At 50.2% G+C, this 21827-nt stretch overlaps 1 pseudogene across 1 annotated transcript; it reads right to left on the reverse strand.

The window, feature by feature from the left end:
- Window positions 1-3551: 3551 nt before the first annotated feature.
- Window positions 3552-9695, reverse strand: LOC309603937 (annotated as a pseudogene). Its single transcript has 3 exons — window positions 9526-9695; window positions 5699-5786; window positions 3552-5055 (listed from the first exon to the last, which is right to left on the reverse strand). The product of its transcript is annotated as an uncharacterized misc_RNA (transcript).
- Window positions 9696-21827: the final 12132 nt, after the last annotated feature.

A 21827-nucleotide genomic window follows, 5' to 3' on the forward strand; every position in this document is an offset into this window, starting at 1 on the left:
GTTCTTTTAAAGATTTACAGACGATGTTTTCCTATTTCGGTATCAGAATTCAGTGATTTGACCGTAAAGCTCTACACTGAAATGTGAAAAAAAAAATGACCAATGTATCCTAGAAGGAAGTGTAATGACATAGACTGGAGAGTTTTGCTCTTGTGGTTGAGAGTTCTCCTTCAGACGCAGGTGTGTGGTTTTCACTTGTGCTGTGCAGGGATTTAAAAGGAAAAAATAGCCAAACAGAAAAAAACACCCCTGAAACTTCCTCTGACATTAGAGGGGGGTGAGACATACCACATTTTCTGCTTCTTCCCCTCTCCTGCTTTCTCTTAGGTTTGTTCCTATCACTGTCACGATCACTATTCTTGCTTACTGTAGAGCCAAGACAATGTACGACAGATTTTCAGGCTGGTGTTCTCCTGTCGGGCAGAGATGTCCATGTAGCTGTGCTCAGTCGCAGAGGAAAAAGGCCTCCCAGGTGGGTGCCTGGTGAGTGATGGTTCTCCCTTATCAGCAGTGCTGTCAGTGGAGGGGTTTCAGATCGGTGGTAATTACAGAAGAATGACATGATTATTACTGCGGTAGTCTGAGGGTGGGAGAAGAGCAAAGTTTTGGGGAGGAAAGGATAATTTTAATTAGCTGTAAGATTTTTTACAATGCAGCTTTTGTGGGTCAATGACGACAGTCATGGAGGTGATGGCTGGGATTCTGTAATGGAAGTTCTTTTGCTGGGGAGCTGAAGCCCCAGTTGCCCTTAGTCTTAGTGGGACGAGTGAATCTGGCAGCATGCAACTTGTTTTCTTGAAACTGAAGATGGTTTAGTTAGAGGGCGAGCCTGTTTGGAAGCTTTAGGAGTTTGGGGGCAGAGGCCAGTTGGGGGCTGGGGCCCTCGGGGGAGGGGGCTGTTTCTGCCCCGTGCCCTTGGCCCGGTGCTCACAGCTGGGAATGGGCTTTCCAAACTCCTGCTGGAAGGAGCCAGACGTGGGACCTGTGGCTGAGCTGGGGGACAGGGAGCACCCCTGGACCAGGGTCAGGACCTGCAGCAAACCTGCCTTCAATTCAGCTCTTCCCAGCTGGACGCTGCCCAGGAGTAACTGTGAGGGTTGCTGTTCTCCCTCGGGAAGCACGGCCCGCACCAAGCACAGCCAGAGCTGCGCCTGTGCCGGGAGAAGACTTGAAGCAGAGCCGGGGCTGATGGTGAGAGCTCCCAGCAGCTGTCCAGGTCAGAGAGATGCAGGTAAGATGGCAGAGAGGGGCCAGCAAGCGGTTGTCACTTTTCTTGCAGGAACAGGCTTTAACAGCGGAAGGGAGGCAGGACAAAAGGGCCTTTGAGGTCAAAAAGTGCGTCAGCCAGCTGGCGCGTCGTGATGACAGCAGGGGAGGAAGAGAAGGAGATGCAGGTGACCTGTCTGGGACTGTGCTGTCGAGGTAAGATCTGCCGCACAAACAGAGAGACAGACACTGGGAGGTGGTGGAGTGGGTGAGAAAGGCACCTGGGAGAGAGGAGAGCACAGGGAGATGGGAGACAGAGATGGAGGGGCAAAATCCAGGGTGCTGGAAGTGAGGACGCTTCTGCTGTGCGGGTGCTTGTGAGGTCCCTGGTCTCTGAGTAGCTGTTAGCGTGGGAGCAGGCCCCGGGCTTGTGCAGGTGCTTGTGGTGTCACATGTTCCTGAGTAGCTGCTGGGTGTGAGAAGTCACCTTGCTTGTGACGCTTCTTCTGATGTCACTGCTTGCTGAGTAGGGCAGGAGCAGCTGGCTTGTGCAGCTGCTTATGTCATCGTTAACTGCAGTTTTCACATCATTTCGGAGAAGAGGCAGCTAGGTGCTAGTGTATGGTACTGACTGTCTTGCAGATCTTTTGCTTCTCTTCTCTGTGTCCTGCTCTCTGTCCCTGCCTCTCCTTTTCCCTCTCCCCTTCCTTTTCCCTCTCATCCTTTTGCCTCTGTCCGGCTCCCTCGCCCTGCCTGTGTCGGTCCATCCCTCTGTCCTTCCTCCTGCCTTCCTCTGCTCTCTCTGTCCCGCTGCTCATCTCCGTGTTCCTGGCTGCCCCCTGCTCCCTTCCCCCCGTCCCCTTCTCCCTCTCCCTGTGCCTGCTCCTCACCAGGGGTCTCCTTTCTCTGCTCCCTGCCCAGCTCCCCCTTGTTCCTGCCATCCCTCTGTCCTGCTCCCACCCCTCTCTGCCGCTCTGTCCCTCTCTCCTCCTCCTCCCTGCTCCACCGGGGCTCTGGGGCCAGGGCAGCCCCGGGGAGGCGGCCATGGGGCCTGTGGGGGGATGGGGCCCAGGTGGGGTGCGGGACGGTGTCCCCACAGGGTCAGACAGCAGGGCAGGAGCGCCCCGCAGCACAAAGGGAGCCGTAGTCCTGGGACACAGGGCTGCCAGGTGGCCATGTTGGTTCCCAGGGCATGCCGGGAGCTGTAGTCCTGGGGCATGGGGCTGCTGGTCAGCCATGACAGTCTTGGGAACAGCAGTTATGAAGCGAGATGAAATGCCGTGGGACGGCTCTGCCGGGGACTCTGAAATGTCCGGAGTGCTGCAGGGGGGATTTCTGATTTGCAGCGGCAAATCTAATCACTAAAGGGCACTGATCCTCCCTGGGTGGCAGCTTTGCTGGCTCTCCGTCACCCTGTCACTGGCTTTTTGGGGCCCTGGCTGGGGGGACCCATGGGGCACGGTATGAGAATTCCCTTCCCTAACTATTACATCAGCCAGTCTTTAGAGGGTGAAAGTGTATTAACTTTCTTTGTAGAGAGATATATGATGCATTCACATGATACACTGTCATGTGATGAGGTATGGAGGTTTACTGGAGATTTTGGTATTGTTCATGCTAAAGTAAAACAAAGGAAAGAACAGCCCAGCCCTGGAAAGAAGGCCTTTGCTTCTGGGAAGCTTGGAGCTGTCCAGGAAGGATAAAGGACACCCCGGCTCAACCAAGAGGACGCCAGCATCCTAACCCCTCTGACACGTCTTTGAAACCCTCCCGGCATCGTTGGGCGTCATAGAACAGCAACGCTAGCAAGGCTGACTCCAGGGACGTCTGGATCACTAGACAGGCAGCAAGAATGCTGCAGGACTAGAGTTGCTTTGCAAAGTTTGACTGTGATTAGTAATTGGTCGTGTGGGTGGGAGTGATGAGTCAAGTCGTCTGGTACCTGAACGATTGAAGGCTCTAAGAACCCTGTGTAAAGGCCGCAATTGGGGTGCCCCAATGGGGCTGGGACACGGTCTCTCCCTGAGACCCACCCTGGTGCCCCCCCTCAAATGGTTGTGTCTGTGTGTGTCCCCCCGTATGCAAATAAAGGGTGCAGAGCAGGAGGGTGGGAGGGATGGGGGGGTGAAGAGGGGCGTGGCCTCCGGCAGAGGGCTGTAAAGCAGCGGCAGGGACGGCGTGACTGCAGCAGAGCCGCAATCGTTTGACAATGTTTATTGGGGGGCAAAGACATCCCAGCCAGATTATGCCTTATAAATAACTTAGAAACAATGAAGAACAGGCCGATGTGAGAAACACCCGGAAAAGAATTAGGAAAAAATTGCTGATCAGGCTGGAGTCCTTGCTTACTTGTAGTCCTTCTCTCGATGTTGATCTTTGGACTTCTTTTTCTCCTTGACCTTCTCTACATGCTTTCATTCTTTGGTCACCTGTCTTTTGGCATTTCTTTTCTGTTTTGCTTCCGCTTCCTTCTGTGTGGGTATGTTTTCTTTTGCCATTTCTTAGTTTGTCTTTTTCATTTTCCCGGGATGTGTCCTCAAAATTGGAACGAGCTGACACAGGTGGAAGTGCATGCCTTTCACGAGAATATTTTTCACATGGCTGCTGAGGTATTGAACAATGATGGAAGTTTGCTCGGTGGCTGCTAAAGTGATGCACGTCCTCCTCTCCAGAGAGTGCGTTGTGAGGCCATCTGCTTTTGCAGTGATGATCCTTATGTGACCTGTTGTTGTAAGCCTGACTCGGTTTGTCAAAGTCTCTCTCACAATGAGAGGACTTTCTCTCTCTGCCATCCCTTGTTCCATGAGAGGAGTAATAAGCATTACAGTATCTGCCTTTTTCCCATCTCTGTGCTTCATCTCGATAGTATCTTTCTCTGCTCCACATTCTCTCTCCCCAATATAATGCCCATTCCCGTCTTGTGCTGTTCTTTCTCTGCTTTGGGATCTAGAACGAGAATATTTGCCTGAGCTTCTGACATTGTTTGGACTGTTTCTTTCATGATGGGAAGATCTACGCTTGCTTTCATTGCAATACTCCTGCTTAGGACGATTTTGCTTATTTGTTTCCACACTGCGAGAGCACCTCCTCTTGTGGGAATGATCCTCTGGTTTGCTTCTGGTTTGCTTCTCCTTCTCCCTCCCTTCAGTGTCCGAGTTTTCTCTCTCCTTTCGGTGGTGCTCTTTGTCAGTTTTTGGAGAGTCCTATATTTTTTCCTGATCTTTTTTCCTTTGTTTGTCTCCTTCACATTTTTTATTACCCAGTCCCTCATTTTCTCTAGAAAATTGACTCTCCAAAACTTCATCCAGCTCTGTCATACAAGAGTCCTTAACAGGTGGTACCTCTACATAGTTATTAGAAATGTCCTTTGTATCTTGGCATTTGTCTGTAATAGCTAGGGATGCAAGTTTTTTAGAAGCACATTCCATGTCAGACTTTATCGAGGAAGTTTGCCCAAATTTCTCTTTGCTCTCAAGAGACCCTTTGAAGTACAAAGGATTTCCTTTTGAAATTAGTTCAGGTTCTTTTGATCCTCTTGGCTCGTCTTTGTCTCTACGGTCTTCCGACTCACACTGCCCAAAGAATTCATCTTCAGCATCCAAGGATTTTTTCCTGACCTTGTGCTGACCATTGATATTGGGATGCGCATTATCAGCTTTCGTTGTAGTACTTTCAGCAACTTCTTCTTTGGTAGAAGTGGTTTCAGAATCTGACTGAGTAAAAAGGTTCTCAGCCTCACAACGAAAGTTGGAAGGAACCTTCCTGGATTCTTTATAGGCAAACAGTGCTGCCATCACTACAGTTGCCATAAGAGCACCATTCTCAGAAGATTTCCGAGGTCCGGTGGCACTGCACAAAAGAAAAACAGGTTTGTCACTTGAAAAAGTCCATCGAAAAGATGAATGTTAGGAGTAAAATCCCGTGAAGTAAAAAATTTGGTGGCTGCTGGAAAACTCTGAAAGACATTCCCTTTAGAAGCCTGTTCTTACACCTTCCTCAGCTCCCAGAGAAGGTGTTTTTTTCTCTTGAGTCTGCAAGCATTGCATTAAAAATAACACACCCAACGCATCTGTCTCCCTCCACTTGCTGCTCTGAATCACCTCGCTAGCCGAAGCCGCTATGTTGGCTCTCCCCCGACTAGAAAAAAGTAAACACAGGGATTTCCCTCTCTCTCCCAAATGGGAGAGCAGGTGGTGGGAATTTACATTCACATATCCTAGGATGGAAAAAAGGGAAAGAGGAGTAGAAAAAGTATTCCAGACAGTGGCAAAAAATGGAAAACCATTCTACGAAGAAATGAAAGTTTTCCAGGAGGCCTCTGCCTGTATTTAATATCAGAATAATACAGGCTCAGTGCTGGTGTTTGCACCACTAGATGGACAGTGTGGAATTCTCTGTACTGATATCTTTCTATTAAATGGTATTAGTAGACAGGTAAAACAATGATAAGCCTGCATGAAACCTTGTTTGTATCAGAGGGTACTCATTTTACCTTATTCTCTCTGATAAGCTCTTCAGCTGGCTGTATGTGACAGATTCTAGGATTCTTTCTGGAGGAACCAGCGACAAAGCTATAGGACCTACATTTCATAGAATCATAGAATCCCAGGATGGAAGGGACGTCGAGAATCATCTGGTCCAACCTTTCAAGCACAATCTAGACGAGATGGCCCAGCACCGTGTCCAGCTGAGTCTTAAACGTGTTCAGCGTAGCGGAGTCAACCACTTCCCTGGGGAGATTATTGCAATGATTGACTGTTCTCATTGTGAAAAATGTACCTCTCGTGTCCAGTCGGAATCTCCCTGGGAGTAACTTGTACCCGTTACCCCTTGTCCTCACCAAGTGACTCCTTGTAAAAAGGGAGTCTCCATCTTCTTTGTAGCTCCCCTTTAAGTAGTGGTACATGGGGATGAGATCACCTCGAAGCCTCCTTTTCTCAAGGCTGAGCAAGCCCAGCTCTCTCAGCCTATCCTCACATGGCGGCTGCCCAGACCCTGGATCATCTTGGTGGCCCTTCTCTGGACCCCCTCCAGCCTGTCCACATCTTTTTTGTATAATGGGGACCAGAACTGTGCACAGTATTCCAGGTGTGGCCTGACAAGCGCCGAGTAGAGTGGGATAATGCCTTCTTTATCTCTGCTGGTGATCCAAATCTTCAGGGTATTTTACATTCTCAAGAGAGACCAAGAAGATTCCAAAATTATCCTGAAATACTTCGTGGTATAGCCTGAGAAAAAACACTTCCAAAACCACAGACTAGGATTATATGAATGTATTTTTTGATTCCTTTAAAAATACCTTTTCTCATAAACAACATTTAATGGTTTAAGTTGCAGAGAACTGTTTTCTGCAGAATTAGCTCCTTAAGAGTAAGGTATATTCTTATGGTCACACGGGAACTTTATTGTTATTGAAAGGGAAACAAGAAGCCATAGTTGTTACATTGACTTTTCTTAGACTGTAGTTATTAGTTCTTGCCTGCAAACATTAACCACTTTTAAATGAGTATTCATCTTTGGGAAATCTCCCATTCCAAGAGGATAAAGTTGCATTACAGCTGTAAATATACCTTCTTGATCTTTCCACCTCTAAGATTTGCAAATCTTTTCAGTGATCTTGTGAGAACATTGGGAGAATGATGCATCGTATACCTCTTGGACGCAGGAGCCACCTTTTTACACCTTAAAACCAAGCACAGACCAATGTTCGGACATGCCTTTTAACTTCTGGCCATATCAAAATTTCAGGGTGCAACTTCACGCTGACAAAGGCTGTCGAGCCCCGGTGTAGACAATACTAGGAATAAAAGTCTACTGTGAGCTACCGGCCACAATTCGTAGAATATATTTCCAGAGACTCAAAGAGAAACCCCAAGATTACTCTCTTTGCAACAAATGTATTCTTTTCCAAGCTTTGAATGGAAAACATGGAGACCATTTACATGGCTTCCGCAGAAGAACAAGGTCCAATCCGCTCCCATCCACCACCGAGTTCTTTTCTTTTAACAGTATATGGGTTGAAATAAAATGAGTTTATTTTAGAAAGCTGTACAAGTCTTTACGCATCGCGACCCATATTCACAAAACATCTTCCCTTTAGATCCAAAGTAATATCCAGGAATGGCTCATGTGTATCAGAAACGGCTTTGCAGTTCAAGCACTTTACTGGCATCAAAATACAAATGCTTAACAATATGTGAAGGAGACTAACCGTGCAAATTTCAGTTCTTAATACCTCTTACTTTAATCAATCTACAAACTCCTTTACTACAGACAGACAAAAGACACAGGCCAGTTCAAAGGAGAGTAAGATTTTAAAAAAGTGCCTCGAGATCTTAGACATCCCCCAAATAGTTGATGAATGAGTGCTGGGGCTTGAGAAGGTCTCTCTAATCTGGACATAAATGATCATCAGCCCTCAGAAGATTGAAGGCACAGAGTTAACTCTTCAAAGAGTTTTTCTTTTTATGAAAACCAAAGGCATAGTTTTTAATTTACGATAGTAAATAAAGGAGTAAGAGGGACTAGAGAACATTTACAAGTTAATTTGTTCATGCTTACTTGGTGCTTCCATTCAAGCAAGCTTTCTGCGAAGCATCACCAGTGAAGCCTAAGAATTCACGGGCATCCTCCTGGCTGCCAAAATTGAAATGTTTTCCTATTCCTAATAAATAGGAAGGTTATATTTATCTCAAATAAAATGAAAGAAACCTCATATTTCTAAAATTGCTCTTCTTCAAAGTATCAAGATAACTTCTATGCACCAAATAATTCTTTGAAAACTTAAGAAATAGAAAAAAATAAAATTAATGGGAGTTTCCATCATGCACATCATACAGAAGCCTTCTTTGGGACCTGAAGAGTGAAAGAAGAAAGCATCCCAGTCTAGTCAAGTAGACATTGCTACAGAAAAACCTAAAAAACTAATGATCTTGAAGCTATAGGTGTCATGTCCACTCGCCATGCTACATTCTCCTCTCCTAAGGTGTCAATATCCCAACAGTTTGGTGACATTGTATTATGCAGAACGGTATAGAATAAAAATGTCGATTAAGTCTGTATGAAAGTGCGTTTTCTGATGAGAAATCTAAGTAACTATCGCCATGTCATTTTTTTTGGCGGGCTGACAGGAATGTGAACTCCGCAGACTGCAGAATATATGAGGAAACAATGTTGACATTGATGATACAGCACTAAGAGAGAATGCCTGTTATTTCCAGCACACTGCTGTGAGGTGAGCTACATGACACAGAGCTAAAATCCTCTGGGAGAAAGGAAAGATTAAAGTGTAGCACGCATTAGTATTTCTGCCCCCCTTTTTTCAACAGGATTCTTTTAACTGAAATCATTTATATATACGGTAAGAAACACAGTTTAACTTTCTAGCAATAAATACTAAGATACCAGACTGGAAAGCATACAGGTGCCTTTGTGAAAATCCACATCGATGGATAGGAAAAGAGGCTCCTATGGACAAGCCGTAGCCTACGCAGCAGGAAGGGATCGGTCAGAGCCTCACGGCGGCACCACTCAGTTTCACGCCTTGCAGGCGCTGGCGAGCTGCAGAGATGGTCCAGAGTCTCTGCTGCCAGTTGTGGTTCAAGCTGAGTCCCAGGGACAGCTGCTGCCCCAGTTCTCCCATTCCTAGCCAGCTCTTCTGGGCAGCCATTGGCATCCAGCTGGCAGGAACTGGCGGTGCATCTTGCATTCAGAAAGAAGTGCCACCCTTTGGTGTAAAGAGAGGGAAAAAATAAAAAAGGTAACCTGTGGCAGAGCTCCAACTTGGAGTGAGATTACCATGCTTAGTCTTACCATGCTAGAGTATTAAGAACATTTCCTTGAAACACTTTCCCAAAATAGCAAGGCATGACTTTCTGAAGCAGCTGTTTTCCTAGGAGCTGCATCTGAGCTAAGGCAGATGAGAGAGTCTTGCCTGCCGTCAGTCACCAAGGCTGATGACAGGTCACCCAGCAGTTTTGGCAAGGACAGAACAAGATAGATACATGTGCTTCTCTGTGCTGATGGTAATTTCTGGAACGTGTCTTGCATAGGTTGGTGTTCAGGTTTTGCAGGCTGTAGGTTTGGCAGGATCTAGTGTGTCATTGAGATGATGGTAATGACAAAAGCCGGTGGGATGGGGTTGAGAATCAGAAAGGTAAAAGTGAGAAACACACACGTGGCTTGAGATAAAACCAGTTTAATAATTGAAAAGACATGTTTTTAAAAAAATTGTAAGGAAAAGGAAAAAAAAAAAACCAACAGAGAGAGGAAAATAAAACGCAAGAAAAACAAGTGATGCAAATGAAAACAATTGCTCACCACCAACCGACTGATGGTCGGTTTCACTGAGCAGGCGGCGTGGGACGCCAGGTTGGCCAGCCTGCCCATCCTGCACCCCGTCGGCACTGCCACGCTCCTCGGGCCGGCGCCGGAGCCGGTGCCGGGCCGCCGCGAGTGTGCTGACAGCCAGGTGAGTGCTGGTGCCAGCCCTGGGGGAGGGAATTGGGGAGGGGGTGGCAGGTTGCGGGATCGCCCTGTAGCCATCCTTGCTGGGAAGATGGGGACATGGGGCAGTGGCATGGCATCTCCTGGATGGGGATGGCCTTGTGTGATGTGGGCTGAAGACCCCCCCAGAGTCCTCAAGAGCTAGATTGGCTCCTGGCTGTGCCGTGCTGGCTGTGCCATGGCGGCGGTACATCGGCAGTGCCCTGTGCCAGGCATGGCAGCTCAGCCAGTGGCACCAGCCTGGCGGCCGTGCCACATACAGGCTGGCACCAGAGCAAAGGCAGACAGCAGCCCTGGGGGCCCCAGCGGTGGCAGCTGCTTGGTGCCGTCCCGGCCCCAGGGCTCGCCCTGGTCACTGGCCCTCCTCTCGCCACGGTGTTTGGCAGCTGCTGAGCACAGCTGAGCACAGCTTGGTCCTGCCCCATGGACCCTGGCACCAGATAAGGTGTGGGGCTGGGCTGGCTGCCACTCCCCATGGGAGCAGGCTGCCACACTCGTGGGGAGGTGAAAAAATGCATGAGGTGAAAGCACAAGCACACAAGCATTTCACAAGCACACAAGCATTTCACCTCATGAAAAAAACATGAGGTGAAAAAATGCATCAAAGAGCCAGAGCCCAAAGCAGAGGGAGAGGAGAAATAGGGGCAGGTCACGTGGCTTTCAAGGTAACATCTGCCCCAGAAGCAGAATAACAGGAAAAGGCATTGGGAGGTCCTGGAGTGACGGAGCAAAGTGCCTGGCAGAGAGAAGAGGCCAGAGAGACAGGAGACAAGCTAGAGATGGAGGTGAAAAAGGTGGCATGTGGAAAGTGAGGATGCTCCTGCTGTGCAGGTCCTTGTCAAGACCCTGGTGGCTGAGCAGCTGATGGGGAAGGAGCAAGAAGCTGGCTTCTGCTGCAGGTGCTCGTGGTGTCACCTGCTGCTGAGGAGCTGATAGGGCAGGAGTTTTTCATTGACTTGTGCGGATGCTGGTGATAGCACTTGCGACTGAGTAGCAGATAGATAGGAAAAGAGGCATGGCCTGCTTAGGTGTCAGTGATGTCATTCGTGGCAGGAACTGGCCCGTTGCTTTTTCAGGTGCCTGTGATGTTACTGGTGGCTGAGTAGCTGATAGGGCAGGAGTCTGTATGTGATTTGTGAGGATGGTTTTTGATGTCCTGCATGCCTGAGAAGATGCTAGGGCAGGCATGGAGAACTGTTTTATGCAGGTGCAATATGCATGGCTAAATAAAGAGAATCAGTCCCCTTGGTAATTCTCTGCTGAAGTCTCCTTGCCTCTCTCCTAGGCCGGCAAAGAAGTGACTTTTACACAGGTCACCAGAGCAGGACTGCTGCCAAGAAAGATCCCTGCGCTTGGCTGCTCACCTCGACCCTGTTCCTGCTCCCGTCCCCATTCCCAGCGCCTCTCTCGCTGGATTCGATGTCTAGAGGGCACAGTAGTCCCAAGCGCTGGCTTTTGGAGATAAAAGAGGATGCCGATGGAGAAGCACCTTTGCTCCTTTTGCAGTGAGTCTCGCGGTAGGCTTGGGAGCCGAGTGTTTTATACTTTCTGTGAGGAGAAGTGCCTACCTGTTTCTGCCTCGGTTTTGCCTCAGAAACTGATTTCCTATCTAGGACGCCTTGTGACAGGCTCAGAAATGGGCCAGAAGGCGTATGAACTGCAGCTCTTGTGGGACACTGCAGAAGCGTCTTCAAGGGGAAGTGTGGTCTTTTTTACTCAAAGTCCACTGGCCAAGTTTGCCAGGAAACCAGCTTCTCAACAAGATGGCCCTGCTGATGGGGACCGTCAGGGGCAATGCTTGTAATGCCTTGGTTTCCTTGTCTCTCTTGCACGGGATGCTGCACTGGGGAGAAGACAACGTGAATCGCACGCAGGCGACCTGAGCCTCTAATGGAGCAGCACTGGAGATGCTCTGTTCCCAGGCATTTTTTTTCCCTGAGATCTCTACCTGCTAATTTCGTATGCTCAGCAGCTGTAGAAAACTTCCACCCTTCTGGATCACAAGGGTGCTTTCATAACAGAAGTCTCGAGTTAAAAAATTTCAAAAAACCCCCGAACCCTTGTGTTCTTTCTTGCATGGTCAACTCTCTACAGAAATGAGAAGCACCGCTTCGGACTGGCTTTGGTTATGATGGCAATTTTATTGTTTCAATCGTAAATGTCAAGTCTGATGGTTAGCATTCTTTTGATAATGTTTGTCTGCGGCCTTTGATGGTAAATTGCAGGTTGTGGTGGCAGGCTCCGTCACAAGTCCTGAACGTTTCTTTCCATAAGCCACGCGCCTGAAACACCTGGCAAAGTGTGAGGCAACATTTGCTGGTGATGCTGCAACTGTTGCTTACTTTTGAGTCCTCCTCTCCAGAGTTCTCTCTGGATTTCTTTTTCTTCTTCACTTTTTTGCGTTTCTTTGTCAACTCTGGATCACCAGAATGCTCGCTGCTGTCTTTTGCCGCTTTCTTTCGGATCACTTTCACCCCCCCCTTCACAGGACTGTTTCCTCTTTCTGCATGGTTGTTTTCCATTTGCCTGGCAAGGGCCTGCAGACTCTGGGTGAACTGGCACTGGTGGGAGCGGACGTTGTTGAAGTGAGGATGTGCCCAGCTGCCGCTCACCTGCTGACCCAGGATGCGAGTCTGCTCTGTGGCCGCTCGAGCCGTGCACACCTTCCCCTCCTGAGCTTCTGCCGTTATCAGGGCTGTTCCTCTGCCATTGGGAAGAGCTGCACAGGTCCCCACTGCCATGCGGCAGCTGACAGTGAGGGCGCTTCTGCGTTTCCGCGAGGGCAATGCGCCTCCGCTTCGGAGGCGGGCAGTCTGGTTGGCTTCTGTTCAGCTTCTCCTCCTCCTCCTCGGTGTCGGAGCGTGCTCTCTTCCTGCCGCGGTGCTGATGGGGAGGTCCTGCAGAGTCCCGTGTTTGTCTCTTCCCTTGGATCCTGGGCCTATTTTCTCCGCCTTCTTGATTTCTCAGTGCCAGGGTGCCTCCAGAAAATGCCCTCTTCAGCACTTGATCCAGCTTTGCCATGGAAATGCTCTTTGTCTCTTGGCATTCAGCGCCTGCTCCAGGGGTCAAATCGTGGTGCCTGGAGAAGCAACAGTGATCTTAGTCTAGGGTTGTTCTTGCAGCCTCCTCATGGCTTCAGTCTCATCCTGTCACTTTCTGGCAGCACTTGATACGACAGGCAGAAGACTGAAGCAGCGCTAGAAGCTGGAAATGAGATCATGGTCTTCCAGCCATGTCTGTCCCTCTCAGAGCAGTAACTCATCCTAAACCCTCCTGGACCTCCATTTGGCCTCTTTTTGCAGCTAGCCAGTCTCAGGGAGCAGACGGCTAGCAAGTTACACAAGCGCAACAGTTTAGTGCCAGACAAGGAGGGAGAAGGCAGGAGGTGGGGAACTGCAGAAGAGACAGAACTCAACGGGACAAACAGGCATTCTCTCCTAGGCCAGAAAGCAAAACCCACCGGAGGAGAACACCACCGCCAAGGTCAGTGACAGGAGGAGGAGTGTATTCTGAGCACTGTTGCACACTTGTTATTACCTGGCATAGAAGAGTAAATATGCACGCTGGCAGAGAACCGTCTTGATGTCACAACGATCCACAGAGGCATCATTCATCTTGTACCAGTGTCCATCGCTGGCCTGCAAAGAAAGGCAGCGCTATCTTTAGGTGCACTGCAGGGTTTTTAAAGCAAAACCACAGGCAGAACACCACTGAAGGACACGGACACCATACACCAGTGCAAATCACAGAGTTGTCTGCTACCTTCACGAAGCAGTAATAGTGTCCTGCCTGGCAGCCGGAGCCTTCATGTACCAGGACGGCATACAAGGAATAGAGGAGTGGTTCTCCAGGGGCTTCAGACATGTACGCAGCAAGGTCCAGAGTTTCCGGATACTGCACAACCTAAAGAGAGACCAAGAAGACCCCCAAATTATCCTGAGAGTCTTTAGGGAGCAGCCTGAGAAAACCTTGCCAGCAAACCCAGGCTAGAGGCATAGAAACAGATCTTCGCAAAGATTCATCAAAAGCAGGTGTTGCCATTTCATCACTGCCGTGGCAGAAAACTGTTGTTGGCCAAAGCAGCTCTTGACGAGCGCAGTAAAGTGCTTCTCTTCACACTGGCACTTTCCTCTTGCCACAAGGGAAAGAGCAAGGCATAGCTATTGCCTTGATTTTTCTTAGAGGGCCGCACTCGATAGTCGTCGTGTGCAGACACGAACAACTTCCAAAAAAGGGTTCTCCTTCGGGAAAGGTCTCCTTCCAAGCAGACAAAGTTGCAGTGCCCTTGTGTACATACCTTGCTAATCTTTCTGCCAGAGAAAGCATCAAATCTCTTCAAGCAGACTGTCAGGACATTGGAGGAGCGGTGTATTGTGAGCCTCTTGGATGCAGTGGCCAGCTGTTCACACCTTGAAACAAGCACAGACCCAACTGTTGCAGCCCATCTTCTCCCCACTCTGCCCCCCACCCGTGTAGGGCTGAGTTAAGGCTTGTTTTGCCCAGCTATCGTGCGCACAGGTTTGCATTTCAGACCCCTTAAGCCCACACGCTCTCACCGAAGCTAGCTTCGGTCTGGGGTGGCTCGCTTTGGAGAGCAGCAGTCTGCAGTCTTTACAAGAGCAGACCTAGGCATGACACTGTTCAGAGAGCCGGCAGGGGCTGCTGCTGCTCCAAGGACTGAGGTCTCCTGCACAGAGACGCAAGCATCCAAAAAGCCTTGGCAATTAAAGGGTTGTTTGGTTTCTTGAGGAAGCTGCTGTTGCCAAATCCCTGCCCAGAGCTCCTCCTTGCTTTGGCTCCCCACTGCACATGGGACCTGTCTTTTCCCTTCTGGCCCAAGGGGTAGTTCAGTGGGCAACTTCCGAGCTAGGAGGGTTGACCACCTCCAGGGCAGACGATGCCAGGAATAAAATTCTCATGAAAGCTTTCCAAATATTCAGGTAGAAGAGAAAAAAACACCCTTCTTAGAAATGAATGCATTCTTTTCCAAGTTCCAGATGATTCAGGTGGATTAGTTGTACGGGGAAGAAAAAAAAAGGAAAAAACCCCAAGCTGTCTCATGAGTGGGTTTCTCAATTAAGTCAGAACATAACTGGTGCTCCCAGACATGCAGTACCGTAACCCAGTAGCTGCTAGGAAGATGTCATTAGTAATATTCTTACTTGCTACATTTATAGCCATTTTCGCCCTCCAGCTGCTCAGGTTTGACAAAGTCTTCCAGAGCTGCAGTGAGAGTTGAGGCTGCCTGGATGAGAAAGAAAGGAGAGCACTAAGCTCCTGGAAACTCAGAATCCCAAGAAATAGCTGCCCGTGTGGGACCAGCGTTATCCCAATAAGCAGCTACCCCTGGGCGGTACCAGAGTTGCCTGTGGTATGCGTGGTCAAAAGCAGCAAAAGCAATCAACCCCATCCATCCAGCAACCGGACGCGTCTTGAGGGAGTCCAAAGCAGGGTGGCATGACAGTGCCATCCTGGCTGCAGATACCACCCTTACTCTTTGCCCAGCTGACAGCCAGCACCCAGCACAGGCAGACCATTTAGAGGGCTTCCAGAGAAGGAGCCCAGAAGCCCAGTTCCCTTCCCGTCCACCACCAAGCTCTGGCGTGGCAACAGCCCACAGTTTTAAGTCAAGGGAGTTAACTGCAGATAACCTCGGCCCCCTGCAGGGGCCTTGAAACCTTTTGCACCACAATTTCCAAACATCTTACCTGGATATCCAAAGCAATATCAAGGAATGCCTCGTAGGTGTCGGAAACGGCTTTGCAGCTCAAGCACGTTACTGGAAGGCAAAAAGAAATGCTTCTCAGGTTGGGAAGGAGGCTAACTGTGCCCATTTCAGTGCCCAACACGTACTGCTTTGGAGACACTGGACACAACTGCTGCGTACTAGAAGCTGTTTACCACGACGAGAGAAAGAGCCGCAGACCAATCTAAGGGCAGTAATATTTCTAAAAAGTACCTCTTGATCTCAGAAAGCCCCCAAATATTTGATGGACGATGGTAGTTGCTTGAGAAGAGATGTCCAAGCTGGAAAGAAATGGTAAGGCAGAGAGTTATCTCCTCCAAGAGTTTTGCTTTGTCTGAAAACCCTGGGCATCGGGTTTCCTTGATGGGAGTACACCAAGGAGTCCAAAGGGCTCAGGAGCATGGAAAAGGTAATTTGCTTGTGCTTACTCGCTGCTTCCACTCGGACAAGCTCTCTGCATGGCATCGACAGTGTAGCGTAAGAACTCGTGGGCGTCTTCCAGCCTGCCAAGCTGCAAATGTTCTCCTATTCCTAAAGAAAGAAGAAGTTAGTAGCTGTATCCTACAAGAAGGGAAGAAAGCATGTAAAAGCAGCTGAAATGCCTTACGTGTGAGGACACCGAGGACAGCCCTAGGCTGGATGGCCCTGGCTGAAGAATGCAGGACCCCGTTAACATGCGCTTCCATTATGCACATCATGCAGAAGCCTTGCTGGCGACCTGAAGAGGGAGGGAGGGAGGGAGGGAAGCTTCTCAGATTAGCAAAATACCCACAGCAATGGGAAACTTAATGGAGATCTTGAAATTAGAAGATAACGGTCTCCAGTCCCCTTCTCCCAAGGTGCCAATGTCCCAACAAGCCCGGGCCATTTTAGTGCATAGAAAACTTTCTCCAGGGGGATGCTTAAGTGACAGCAGTTTTCTGTGCAATAAGCAGAGAGAGTTGAACTGGCAGGAACAGGGACCGAGACCCGGGGCCTGAAAGTGGTGCCTTTCTGAAGATGAACACACCTAGGTAGGACAAGAGCCTTCTAGGCTTGAGCGTTCAAAGAACGCCACTCAGGGGGCCGACAAAGAAGGGCTGCTTTTCTCCTCAATCAAATTCCAGATGCTGGGAATCCTTGGGAAGTACCCAACAGATTTACAGGGAGATGTTCCTGAAAGTACTCACATGACCGGCTGTGCTCACGCGAGAGCAGGTAGTTGGCCAGAGGGGGTGTGTACGTCAGGCACTGCAGGACGGAGTTGAGGTAGCAGGTATTGCCCAGGTTGTGGAGTCCTGCTCCAGCTCTCTGTCTTTGCTGCCAGTCCATGCAAATCTTCTCCAGGGGAAAGGGGATGCGTTGTGGCAGAGCCATTCCCTTGGCAAGGACTGCAGGGAGATAACGTTTGAAAAGAGATGAGATGATGCTGTTGTAAGTGAGCCTATTTTGAGAGTTGACTCCTGTAGAGGAGCACCCAGGTAAACCAGCTCTAACCTCCAACAGAGAAACATCGGGGGAAGCCTAACACTGCCATTGGCATTTCCTGGTTAAGAAACAGTTTTGGAAAAGAGTCTGCTCCCCTGCTTACTTTGCTGAAAGTCCAACAAACCCACACTCTGGTTTCTGTGCCTCGGGCTGCCTTCCTTTCCCTCTCGACTCTTGAACGGGCTTATCAGGTCAAGTCTTCCCTTTTCCTGATTGTAACTTGATGAAAAGAAGCAAGTCCCTAGCCCAGAAGGTAACCCTACTGATGTCAGATCTTTCTAGGAGCAATGTCATCTTTCCAAGTCTTGTACGTAGTGGCAGAGGAGTGACAACACGCGTTTTTCCTGCGTCTAATCGCAAACACCTGGGTGAGTCTGGCTGCTGTCAGGAAACGTCCCGAATTCCCTCTAGGTTGTCAGCACATCAGCATTCAGGGAAGGAGCACCAGCCACGTCCGTTGCCTTTGGGGATTCACAAAGCCCAAGCCTGCTGGTGAAGGCGTTACTCACGGGAGTCGTTCCCCATTGTGGCCATCGCTTCTCTCGGGAACAGAGGGGAAAGCTTTGGGTGACAAAGGATGTCAGGACACGCTCGAGAAAGAGAAGATCAGCGCCAATCCCGTCACCTGATCACAAAGAAATAATTGTAGCTGAAGAAAATGATTCCAAGAACCCCAAATGTAACCCACAGAACAGCATCCGCCATCCAAAGTCTTTCAGTGGTACTTGTAACTGCTGCAGAGCTGCAGGCTGATGGCCCTGCTGTCCCTGTCACCAGACTCCAGTTGACAGCAATTGCCAAGGCCCTTTTGAAAGGCTGCATTGCGTGTCACCTTCTCTGAAGAGGACCTGCTGCTTACCTGCTGCTAGCGTTAGCAGCAGAGCCCTCTGGCTCTCCAGCCTACCCTTCCCAACCTTGTACGCAGGTGGGACCGGCTTTCAGCTGCTACTTTAACGGCTGCCTTTGCTGTGCTCCTTTTCTGTCTCCCTTCCTACCGTATCATTCAGGGTGGGCTTCTTGTCATTCTAGGCTGAGCTCAATGCCTCAGACTACACTGCCACCCTGCTACTTAACCTATGCTAGGATATGGTAAAGAAAGAAGAGTTAGTAACTAGGAACTCTAGCCGTAGCCCTGGCCGGCCTGTAAAGGTGTAACAGCTCAGCCTACAGCTCAGAAGGTATAGAGCAGCCTATACTTTTATCCCCTATTTACCTACTCTATGATCTGTCCTGAAAGTCAAATCATAAGTACCTTTGAAAGAGGATGGAAGCTGAGGAGAAGTGGGCAGTAAATGATAAATGGTCAGAAAAAAGTAGGCAAGCAAGTAGCAAAGGGAGGAGCCAAGTTATCCCGAAGGCCAGCTCAGCCCAAGTGGCTTTTGCTGGCCCGCTTTTCAGGATCCCAAGGCCTGGCCAGGTGAGCTCACAAGCACAGGATGGGTGCCGCTTCACTGCCCCTTTGTGACACAGGGCCACACGGGGACGTGTCCCCTCAAGGCCACACGGCTGCCATGGCCTGGGCACCCTTGGCCTGGTGCCGCCAGCTGGGAATTGGCTTTCCAAAATCCTGCTGGAAGGTGCCAGATGTGGGACCTGTGGCCGAGCTGGGGGTCAGGGAGCACCCCTGAACCAGCCGCAGGACCTGCTGCCAACCTGCCTTCAGATCAGCTCTTCCCAGCAGGACATTGCCCAGGAGTAACTGTGAGGGTTGCTGTTCTCCCTCAGGAAGCAGGAACAAAGATTTGGGGGCATAGGATATTTTTTATTTTATTAGCCATCTCATTTTTTGCAGCGCAGTGCTTGTGGGTCACTGAGAAGACGATCATGGAGGTGGTGGCTGAGAGTCTGTAATGGAAACTCTTTTGCTATGGAGCTGAAGCCCCAATCACCCTCTAACAGTCTTAGTCAGACGACTGCATCTGGTCATATACAGTTTCTTTTTTCCCAACTGGCGAGAATTCCGTTCGAGGCAGAGCCTGTTTGGCAGTTTTAGTAGTTTGGGGACAGAGGCCAGTTGGGGGCTGGGCCCTTGTGGCTGGGAGCTGTTTCTGCCCCGTGCCCTTGGCCTGGCGCTGCCAGCTGGGAAGGGGCTTTCCAAAATCCTGCTGGAAGGAGCCAGATGTGGCCACCCCCAGCACGGCCTCAGGGTCAGCTGCCAGCCTGCCTTCAGATCAGCTCTTCCCAGCAGGACATTGCCCAGGAGTAACTGTGAGGGTTGCTGTTCTCCCTCCGGAAGCACGGCCCGCACCAAGCACAGCCAGAGCTGCGCCTGTGCCAGGAGAAGCCTTGAAGCAGAGCCGGGGCTGATGGTGACAGCGCCCAGCAGCTGTCCAGCTCAGGAAGATGCAGGTAAGATGGCAGAGAGGGGACACGGACTGATGGTCACTTCTCTTGCAGGAAGAGCATTTAACAGCAGGAGGGAGGCAGGACAAAAGGGCCCATGATGTCCAAAAGCGCATCAAACAACTGGTGCAGTGATGATGAGAGCAGAAGGAGATGAGAAGGAGATGCAGGTGACCCGTCTGGGACCATGCTTGCGAGGTAACATCTGCCCCCCGAACCCAGAGGCAGCCAGAGGCAGTGGGAGGTGGTGGAGTGGGGGAGAAAGGTGCCTGGGAGAGGGGAGAGCAGGGGGAGATGGGAGACAGAGATGGAGATGGAGGGAAAAAGCCCGGGCGTTGGCAGTGAGAACGCTTCTGCTGTGCAGGTGCTTGTGATGTCACTGGTGGCTGAGGAGCTGATAGGGCAGGAGCAGGCCCCTGGCTGGTGCAGGTGCTTGTGATGTCACTGGTGTCTGAGGAGCTGATAGGGCAGGAGCCGGCCCCTGGCTGGTGCAGGTGCTTGTGATGTCACTGGTGCCTGAGGAGCTGATAGGGCAGGAGCGGGCAAGTGTGAGCAGCCATAAAGGTGACTGCTTAGAAAGGGAAATGCCCGAGCAGAAGAACGTTCCTGCGAGCCCGGGAGCTGTGATCCTGGCGATCAGAAGCATCCCTGAAACGTGCAGCTGGGCGCTTTGCAGCACAGCTGGGGACCGAGAATCCAGGCACCTCCAGATCATCTCAGAAGTGAGACTCTGTCTGTTACGTTATTGTTCCCCCTTTGGGCTCACTTTTGGAGTCGGATAGGTTTATCCACCCACCTCTGGGATGGATGGGTCCCCTCTGGGATCGCTTTGTCCTCCCCTCTGGGGTGCTTTGGCCCTTTCTGAAATCTAATTCACTTTATACCAGTATTAGATCTCCATACAAGTAATCCATCATCAGTATATCTGCTGATGTTTGGAGGATAAGTTCCCTCCCTAGTGACAACTTTGTAGTAACCTGGTTGTTGCTGTTCTGTTGCTTATTCCTAAAGGATTGGTTGTTGCTATATGATTGCTTGCTGCTTTTACTGACTGCTGCCATCCTATTGATTGATGCTCTGCCATTGATTGCCGATAGGAATGGGAAGCAGGTCCATGCCCTGGAGCTCCCCAGGACTCCTCCCAGGCATCTGCCCCAGTGTTTTGTCCTGCTGTGGAGGGAGCTGAAGTCCTGGGTAGCAGCCCCAGACTGCACCAGGGGAGATACCTGAAGAGTTTGGTGCATGTCGGAGGCACTCTGGAACTCCTCGCAGGGATTTCCCGGAGTCTTTTGGTTTCCTCTGGAGACAAGTGAATTCCCAGGTAGCCGCCCCAGAATCTTCTAAGGTAGCTACCCAAAGAGCATTGTGCATCTTGGGGGCAGGTCCATTCCTGTTTTTACTTCAGGACTTTTCCCATACATCTAACAGAGTGTTTTCATTTTCTTTACAGGCAGCTAAAGTCCCAGGTGGCTGCACCACAATTTTCCTAGTTAGTGGCAGAGTTTTCTTTGTCGTGGAGGCAGGCCATGCCCGATAGCTCCTCAGGAATCCTCGGAGGAATCTCCAGAATGTTTTGGCCTCCCCTGGAGACAGCTGAATTTAGCAGGTAGCCGTCCCAGACTTTTCCAAGGTAGCTCCCCAAGGTGTTTTGTGTATGCTGGAGGCAGGTCCATGCTCGGTAGACCTCTGGGACTCCTCCAAGGCAGCAAGTCCTCCAGTTTTGCCTTTCTGTGGAGCCAGCTGAAGTCCTGGATAGAAGACGCATATGACGCCTGTATAGTTACCTGAAAGGTTTTGTTCATGTTGGGGGCAGGTCCATGCCTGGTAGCTCCCTGGGAATTCTCCCAGTCATCTCTAGGACTGTGTTGGCCTCCCTGGGGACAGCTGAATTTTGCAGGTAGCAGACTCAGACGCTGCAAGGTTGTTAGATGAAGAGTTTTCTTGAACTTGAAGGCAGGTCCACGCCTGGTAGCTTCCCAGGGACTCCCAAGCAGCTCTGCAATGTTTTGGCCTCCCCTGGAGATGGTGAAATTTTGAAGGTAGCAGCCCCAGACTCCCCCACGGAAGTTATGCAAAGAGTTTTGCCTCTGTTGGAGGCAGTTCCATGCCCTGTAGCTCTCTGAGACTCCTCCCAGGCAGCTTTGGAGTGTTTGCACTTTGCCTGGAGACAGCTGAAGTCCTCAGTAACAGCCGCAGCCTCGCCCTAGGTAGTTACCTGAAGAGTTTTCTTCATGTGTGAGGAAGGTCCATTCCCAGAAGCTCCCTGAGACCCCTTCCAGGAAAACCTAAGAATGTTTTAGCTTCGTCTGGAGACAGGTGAATTCCCTGCAGCAGCCCCAGGCTCTTTGAAGGTAGCTACGCAAAGAGCATTGTGTATGTTGGGGGAAGGTCTGTGCTCAGTAGCTGTGCGGGAATTCTCCCAGGCACGTTCAGGATTGTCTTGGCCTCCTCTGGGGAAAGCTGAAGTCCCAGGCAGCAGGCCCAGACTCCTGCACGGTAGCTACCCGAAGCGTTTTGTCCATGTTGGAGGCAGGTGCAAGCCCGGTAGCTCCCTGGGACT

Source organism: Platalea leucorodia (assembly GCF_965183815.1).
Source record: "Platalea leucorodia genome assembly, contig: HAP1_HAP1_SCAFFOLD_264, whole genome shotgun sequence".
Classification (NCBI taxonomy): Eukaryota; Metazoa; Chordata; class Aves; order Pelecaniformes; family Threskiornithidae; genus Platalea; species Platalea leucorodia.